The sequence below is a fragment of the Photinus pyralis genome, unplaced genomic scaffold (genome assembly GCF_008802855.1).
Source record: "Photinus pyralis isolate 1611_PpyrPB1 unplaced genomic scaffold, Ppyr1.3 Ppyr1.4_LG9, whole genome shotgun sequence".
In the NCBI taxonomy this organism is placed as follows: Eukaryota; Metazoa; Arthropoda; class Insecta; order Coleoptera; family Lampyridae; genus Photinus; species Photinus pyralis.
Window position 1 is genome coordinate 13,153,273 of NW_022170878.1, and position 8,341 is coordinate 13,161,613.

Sequence of the window (8,341 nt, forward strand, 5' to 3'; positions counted from 1 at the left end):
AACGATTCGTACTTTTTCGATCAGGCCTGTCAATCAAAAGTTATGGACCATATACAAATTTCGACAATACAAAAAATGCGCTCAAAAATTTAACAAAATCACTCTTATCTCCTGAGTCGTAATTTTTCCTCAACTAAGCTTCCATTACAAAATAATGCGCCTGCGTTAAGAACTTGGGCGATGACACGTTGTTAACTTGCAACTAATTAGGTTTGCAGCGATAAAACTTCTTATCCACGACCGGAGAAAGAGATGAGATAAACGACATTCATTTTCAGACCAGTCAAAGTCATTGAAGCGTGAGGAAAATACAAAGCAAATCAAAAAAAATTGCTGTGGCCCACACAGATACGCGATTCTGCCCAAAAGCTTTGCAGCACTTCTTTTATATCCAAGAATATGTGTACCACAGTTGATTCCAATCGGTTCAGGCGTTTAGCCGGAAATGTACAAACTCCTGGTGCTTCAATACGTGTATTTCCGTAGAAAAAAAGTGATGGAGTCATTTTACACCTCAATGCAACTTACGCGCGGGCGGTAAAAAGTGAATTCCATGAGTATTCTATGCGAATTCCAGAAGCATTTCAGAATGATCCAGAATGCTTCCAGAGGGATTATAGGACTGCTTCCGCAAGTGCCAGGGAACTACTGAAAAACTTTCGAAGCGCTCCAGAAGTACACCGGAAAGAATTCCAGGAGGACCTTAGTAAGACTACATTTGAACTCTATAGGGACCTCAGGACCCATAAATGAGCTTATACTGATTCTAGAAGAAAGGAAGAAAAACTGGGTATTGTAGAGATTCAAAATTCAAGATTCAAGATCAGAAGTGCTCCTTTTTCGAGTTCTTATGAAATCCTTCTGGAATATCTCCTGTACGCTTCTTGTCATCTGTTCAAATCAGATTGTTTTCATGTGCTCGTACGACGTCAGTTTTCTGAGTCGTTTACTGATTCTTGTCAGTAAAATATGATTAGCAGCTACGCGATGGGATAATATATTATAAAATCGTATTAATATATAATTCCAGAGGGCGAAGCACAATGGGGACGAGTTTGTACGTCCCCTATAATTGTAAATTATAAGAGACCTGTGTTACATAAACCTTGTTATAAAAAATAAAGATCCAACGACAATACACCTTTTAGAATTAATAAAACCTGACGTAGGGCCATACCTTTTTCTTTTCTCTCGGACGAGGGTACAAATGCGAGGTATTTTGAAATTTTCATAAAGGAACAGGAAAATATTTCGGAGTAATCTTATACTAAAGAATAAAAAATATCTACCCCACAAAAGCCATAGAGAGAATTGCGTGATAAAAGTGTCAATCCCTACGTAGACACTTTTATTCCGGGCGCTCGTAAGAACAAACAATTCGCACCCCTTCCGTTGATCATAAAAGATGCATAAACGCGGGCTGTGATTAAACCTTGAAAAATGTCGCGCAAATATTTGAATTTCCCTAATTTGATATAAATTAATGACTAGTTTTGTTTTGCTTACTTAAGAAGTTGAATGTTCTTGATATTTCGAGAGAAGTTTGCCTTCCATGAATAATAGTTGAGCTTAGAGGCGCATAAAGTTGAAAGAAATATACACCTCGTGGCCTATAACATTATTTTAACGGACACATTCGAGCCCTTTTTTCACTCGTATCCCATTTCGTGCACCTACATTACTGTTTGGCCTTTTTTTAAGTTCCTTAGGCCAGGTGTTTGTTTCGCTCGTTGTTTTCCTTTCCCGATGTGATTTTAGTACTTTCCACCGCAGGCTATCGGTGTAATTACCACGTTTCGGTTTCGGGGGTTGGATTTCTGATACGCTCCGCGGCAGGATGGTCATATATTTCACTCTTTATATTGATAACCTCTGATACCTTCAATTTTTATCCGTACGAGTTCGTAACATCTAAATATCTTAAAGAGGAGATGCATTTTATAGGGTCCGTTAACTTGGCCCCCCCACTGAGAGATTTCATAGTCGTATTATTTTGAAATGAATGCGCTCGTTATGCGCTCATATGCGCCACCGATAATAACTCTTGCGCCATTATCGTTTTTTTAGAAATCCGAAAAAACATTTGGGGAGGGGGGCCAAGTGAACGTAGCCCCCCCCCCCCAGTACTTATTTTGTCCCTTGTAACTAGATCACCTGATACATTTGGTTATGCGCTCAATTGCGCCACTTGAATTAAAGCTAGCGCCATTACGGTTAAGCCGTGACAAATTTTCAAAAAGTGGGGGGGCCAACTTAACGTTTTTAAAAGTTACTTTTTTTTTAACATCTTTTCATACGAAATTGTACTCTCAGGTATGCGCTGAAATGCGCCGTAAAAAGATATCTTTGCGCCATTATTGTTTTTTGGTTATCCTTAAATATATTTGGGGGGGGGGGCAAGTGAACGGAATCCCCCATAACGCATTTTGCTACCGGTATTTGTGCCACTTGATACATCTGGTTATGAGCTCAATTGCGCCACTTGAATTAAAGCTAGCGCCATTACGGTTAAGCCATAAAAAATTTTAAAAGGGGGGGGGGGCTAACTTAACGTTTTCAAAAGTTACGTTTTTTAACATGTTTTTCTAGTACATCGTACCTTTCATCATGCGCTAAAATGCGCCGTAAACAAAAATCTTGGCGCCATTATAGTGTTTCAGAAACACTATACAGGGTGTTTTTTTGGGAGCTTTAGTTAAAAGATTCTGGGAAAGTAAAATAGGTAGGTTTTTAAAAATTTGTATTTAGGAGTTACTCCGAAGGCCGAATCGATGTAAAATATTTTCAAAATGGACGCACTTCCGGAAATAACTTTTGAAAACGCTAAGTTATACCCTCCACTTTTTAAAAATTTTTTATGGCTTAACCGTAATGGCGCTAGCTTTAATTCAAGTGGCGCAATTGAGCTCAAAACCAGATGTATCAAGTGGCACAAATACCGGTACCAAAATGCGTTATGGGGGATTCCGTTCACTTAGCCCCCCCCCCTCCCTCAAATATATTTAAGGATAACCAAAAAACAATAATGGCGCAAAGATATCTTTTTACGGCGCATTTCGGCGCATACCTGAGAGTACAATTTCGTATGAAAAGATGTTAAAAAAAAGCAACTTTTAAAAACGTTAAGTTGGCCCCCCCCCCACTCTTTAAAAATTTGTCACGGCTTAACCGTAATGGCGCTAGCTTTAATTCAAGTGGCGCAATTGAGCGCATAACCAAATGTATCAGGTGACCTAGTTACAAGCGACAAAATACGTACTGGGGGGGCTACGTTCACTTGGCCTCCCCCAAATGTTTTTTCGGATTTCTAAAAAACGATAATGGCGCAAGAGTTATTATCGGTGGCGCATATGAGCGCATAACGAGCGCATTCATTTCAAAATAATACGACTATCAAATCTCTCAGTGGGGGGGGGGGGGCAAGTTAACGGACCCCATGTTATACAGCTTCTGAAAGATCCTTACAGAATCTTTATAGCTCTTGAAATTTTCTGTTTGTCATTAGGACCTTTAAAGGCCCATAAGATCCTTTAAAGATTCTTAAAAACTCAAGGGTTGTTAAGAGGTTTTTGGAACCTAAAAATCTTCGAGAAGGCTAGACACGCTCCTCTAGGGACCTTTGAAATTTATCGTAGACTTTGAAAAATTCTCAAATTCAAAGATACTCACAGCTTTTGGATGCTTCTGTTTGCCATTATTAAGCTCTTTTAAAGAATTTTCAATTTTTAAATGACATGAAAGATTTCAAAGCACTTAAAAGACTCCCAAGACGCACTGAAACCTTTGGAAACTTAGTTAAGGGTTGTTGAACACATTTGAAAGCTCTTAAAAACCTGAACGATTCTTAAAGCTCCTTTAAGGTTCTTAGAATTGTTAGAAAACCCACAAATCCTTAGAGAGATGACCCAGGGAATCTTACCGATTCTATAAGCTTTTTGAATGCTCTTAGGTCTTTGAGGTTTCTATAGGAATTTGGCCCCCAACTGTTGGAAGAAAAAGTATCATTTTAGAAATGGATTGCGAATTAGATGTGCCCGTTTGCACATGATTGCATTTTGTTAGCACGCAGCCGGTTTCAAAATTACGATAGAATTACATGGGGGGGGGGGGGGGGAGTAAATTATTCACAACTGGTTCCCAGACTCATTGCGGCTAGAATGCGTAAGTTTTCGCCCTGAATGTCTTCGTTTGTGCCCCGCCGTTTTTCAGTTACTTATTCCAAATAAACATGCTATACCCCCCCCCCTCGCATCAATTTATTACACTTCACATATTTTCTAGTGATCGTTTGCGCCCCGCATACTTTCCTTTACAACCCCGCCGTTTTCAGTGACGGATTAAGGGGGGGGGGGGGGGGCGGTCGCCTCCACAGAGAGGCAGAACAAAATGAGACAAAAATGCGTACCTAATTCAGCGGAGTTGGTCAGTAAGTTATTTTGTAGGTAATATTTCCAGCTAATATTTCTTTAAATATAATTTGTCGCTCTAGAACCACTAAATCTTATACTTTTTAAGGTATTTTTTCAAAAAATTTCCGGACCCCCTCTCGCTTCAGGATTCCGCCCCCACCCACACATTTCTATTAATCCGTCCTTGGCCGTTTTTCAGTTATTTAAAATACAAAACTCTATACTAGCCCCCACCCCTCCCCATTTTTCATTTTTGACGCTTGTTCTAGTGATCGTTTGCGCCCCGCAAATACAAAATCCCACACTGCCCCCCCCCCCAATTTTAAAAATTTGTACTTTTTTAGTGATCGTTTGCGCTTTTGTGCCTTGAAGGTAAACTAAGATATTCGAAACCGCAAACAATTTTGTAACAAAATAATTATTTCTACATTTGGGAGGCAGTTATACATTTGCCCCCATCCTCCCCCTCCTACTGTGATTCTATCGTAATTTTGAAACTGGCGCAATCCATTTCAATGTTTACTTCCTAAAATTGGGGGCCAAATTCACACAGGTCTCCTGTTAGAAACCAAAACACACGTTCTAAGGGCTTTCAAGAGGTATCCTCGGTTTCGACTCTCTAAGAGCCGATTTTAATAAGAGGATCGGTGGATTTTTTAAAACTTTAAGAACGTTAAAAGGCGTTTATAAATCTTTAAGCTTTTAAAGAGCTTTCAAGTATGTTCAATAACCCATTCTTAACGATATCAAGAGTTTCCGAAGGTTTCTTGAGGTTTCAAGAGCGTTTTTAAAGCCGATCCCGGATTGTCTTTAATGTCATTTAAAAAATAAATCTTTAAAAAATGTGTGAGCCTTGAAGGTTTTTAAGAGCGCTTAAGAATGTCTCCAAGTGCCATACAAGAAGATTATCATTCCTCTCTCTAAGAGCAGATGATCTTTAAGGGTCTAAAAAATATTTCCAAGGTCCCTAAGAGGCTTCTTGAGGCATTGAGGACGTGCCTCGTGTTTCAGTCCCTAGACTCCTGCTGTAAGGAATTTTAATAGATGTTTTTTTAAGAGCTGTCGAGCTTTTAAGATTCTTTAAAAGTGTTGATGGGCCTTTAAAGGTCCTAATCCTAAACAGAAAATTCTAAAAGCTCTAAAGGTTTCCTCTTCTCTTTCTAAGAGTCGAGTCATTAAGTGTATCTCCACGCCTATCATTGCCCTCAAAAGCCTTAAAGAGTCAATCTTTAAAATCTATAAAAACTATCAAAGATGTTTGAAAATTCTATTTGTCAAACCTCGTTCATCTAACAACACCCCTGAATGCTTTCAAGAGTAAGAGTTCATGTCTTAGAACTTCTGAAAACCTTGAAGAATTTTTTTGAAGCCTTTATGAGTTTCCAAAAGCTTTTGTAGACGCCTCAAGACCTCACGAGTCTTTGCAAGTCATTAGTCGGTTTTTGGGGTTTCTAAAATTTTTTTGAACGCCCTCTTTAAGAAGCGTATCTTTAAATAGCTTTTGAGTTCTTGAAAGCCTTTGGAAGGATTTATGTGCCTTTAAAGGCGGTTCTTCATAGTCTGAAACGAAAGCTTCCAGGAGCTTTCAAATTCAAGGAGCTTTAGGTCTTAAAAAGCATTTGAGGGCTTTACTATCGTCATTCATTCCGAGAGATTTCCAGCAACTCTTTCCCCAATTACAACTGCCGTCTGCACGGTAGTGTTAGAAGAAGGGTGGTCGGATATTAATATATAGGGGGGGGGGGGCAGTCCATATCTCCCAGGCTACTCGGTACTACGTTTCTTCTCAAAAACGTTTAGTGTTGGCATTTACATGAAAAGAACTAAACATTTTTGCAAAGAACGTAGCACCGGAGGGCCTGGAGGGTGCATGGAATGTTGCATTTGGAATAGCTGAAAAATGGAGGGGGCGCAAACGAAGGTATTTGGGGCGCAAACGAAGGTATTTGGGGCGCAAATATGCGAAACCCCACCGCAATCGTTCACACTGCGAAAAAGTGATTGTTTGTAAAATTGGGGAGCAGTTATGAATGCCTTAGAGCTCTTAAACGCTTTAAATCTTTAGAAATGCCGTAAAAGTCCTCTATGGGGGGGGGGGGGGGGAGGTTCATATACATTAACAAAGCGCGACTCTTAATGTCCTGGCGCCCTGCATTCTTTATTCAGGGGTTGCATAAATACCTAAAGACCGGCTCCTTAAGAAAGAATCTGAAAAGTAGGCTGTTAAAAGGGCAATTTGGAAAATTGTTTCCGAATCTTCGAGAACGTATGGATACTTTAAAGGGGCCTAGCACTTTTCGAAAGTTTACAAAACTCACAATGAAGACTGCTATTTGTGATTATTAGGGCAAGTCAACGTTTTTAAAGTGGACAACATAATTAAAGGTCCTCAAAGGACTTCTAAAAGCCGCTGTGGGGACCATTGAAATCTCTTGTTACTCATGAAAGTGTTAACGGGTGGCCGCCTTAGAATGTCTAATCATTTTTTCGAATATTTATTTTAATGAAATATAAAGTTAAATTTTTGCATGTACCCGCTTCATAGCGAGCATGAAACGAAAGCATGTCTATCGATAACAAGCGAAAACCAGAAACGTATGCGAAAAGCGAACATGAAAAAGTATACCCTTAAAGATACCATCAAAAATTAATTATAGAATATAGAAAAATTCGGACCAAGCCGCTCGAGAAAGTTCTTTAAAAATGCAACATACCTCAATTATGAATGGTAAAATCCGTACCGTACGTCACAAATGAAATTTCGTCCCTAAATTTAGTTACTCATTGCTTTTAACACAGGCAGCAATTCAAGGTCCACTCTTCATAAAAAACGCGTTAGCTTAAAAGCCGTGCACGAAGTTTGTGGTTAAAAAGTGAATTTCCTATGGTATGTTGTATTTTTGGGACAAGCGCACATAAAAAAATCTATAAAGTCCACAGAGAAAAAAGATATTTTCTGTTAATACCCATCCATTCTCTCAGCTTAATATAAGAATTCTACGTCATCAAACTTTTTACGAGTGTCCATACTGTCTAATTGGAACATATAAAGGATTATACGACTGTTTTCCGTCAGTACTTTATTTTTGTTGCCATAATTTTCCTTTACCACTGCAATGCCTGACCCTCCGCGTGATTATAAACGACCTCCTCCTCCTCATTTCTGCCATCGCATTGGCAATTTTCGCCAATTGGTCTCACTTCAAGAAGCGATTGAGGCAAGAGTGCAATTGCTGTAATAACCGCCTTAAAGTAAATCAAAACGCAATTACTGTTTCCAGCTCTGGTTTTGGAGATGAGGATTGGAAAAAGAAACAGCTCGAGGATCCGTTGCAATCGACTTGTACTCATTGGACTTAATTAATGAGAGGAGAATTTTTAGAGGCGACTTTATTAAAGCCCTTCAAAGGCTTTAAGCACGGCCAACGAATCGTTTTCTTATTTCCGTGTGCAGCGGAATTTAAGAGCGGAAGAAGGTGTGATTCGAGTAAAATAAAATTCCTTTGCATTAAAAAGCTTTCTTTGCACTTGCATTTAGTCACATTCTGGTAAGTTATATTAAGGGAATCAACGCCATCTGTGTGCGAGGCATTCGATTAGCTGCAAGTTATGCAGATTTTAATTCTGCGCTCTGAGTGTAATGGTCAAATTCGAAAGTTTAAACTCCGAATGCCCACACCTTTCAGTCCGTAAATCCAGCATCAGACCTGCAGTCCTAAACTCTGTTGTAGTGCACTTACAAAAAGCTTACTAGAATCCCTTTCAGCTTTTTGAGCCCTTTCACATTTAAAGTATCGTAGATTACTCTCCGGGGTTTATAAGCCTACTAACAACTTTTTTCTACCAGGCTATAATGGTCTTATTCACAGCTGAATATGGTCCTTCCGAAATTAAAAAGCCACTTTTTCGACTTCTGTAGTTATTTTCAGCCC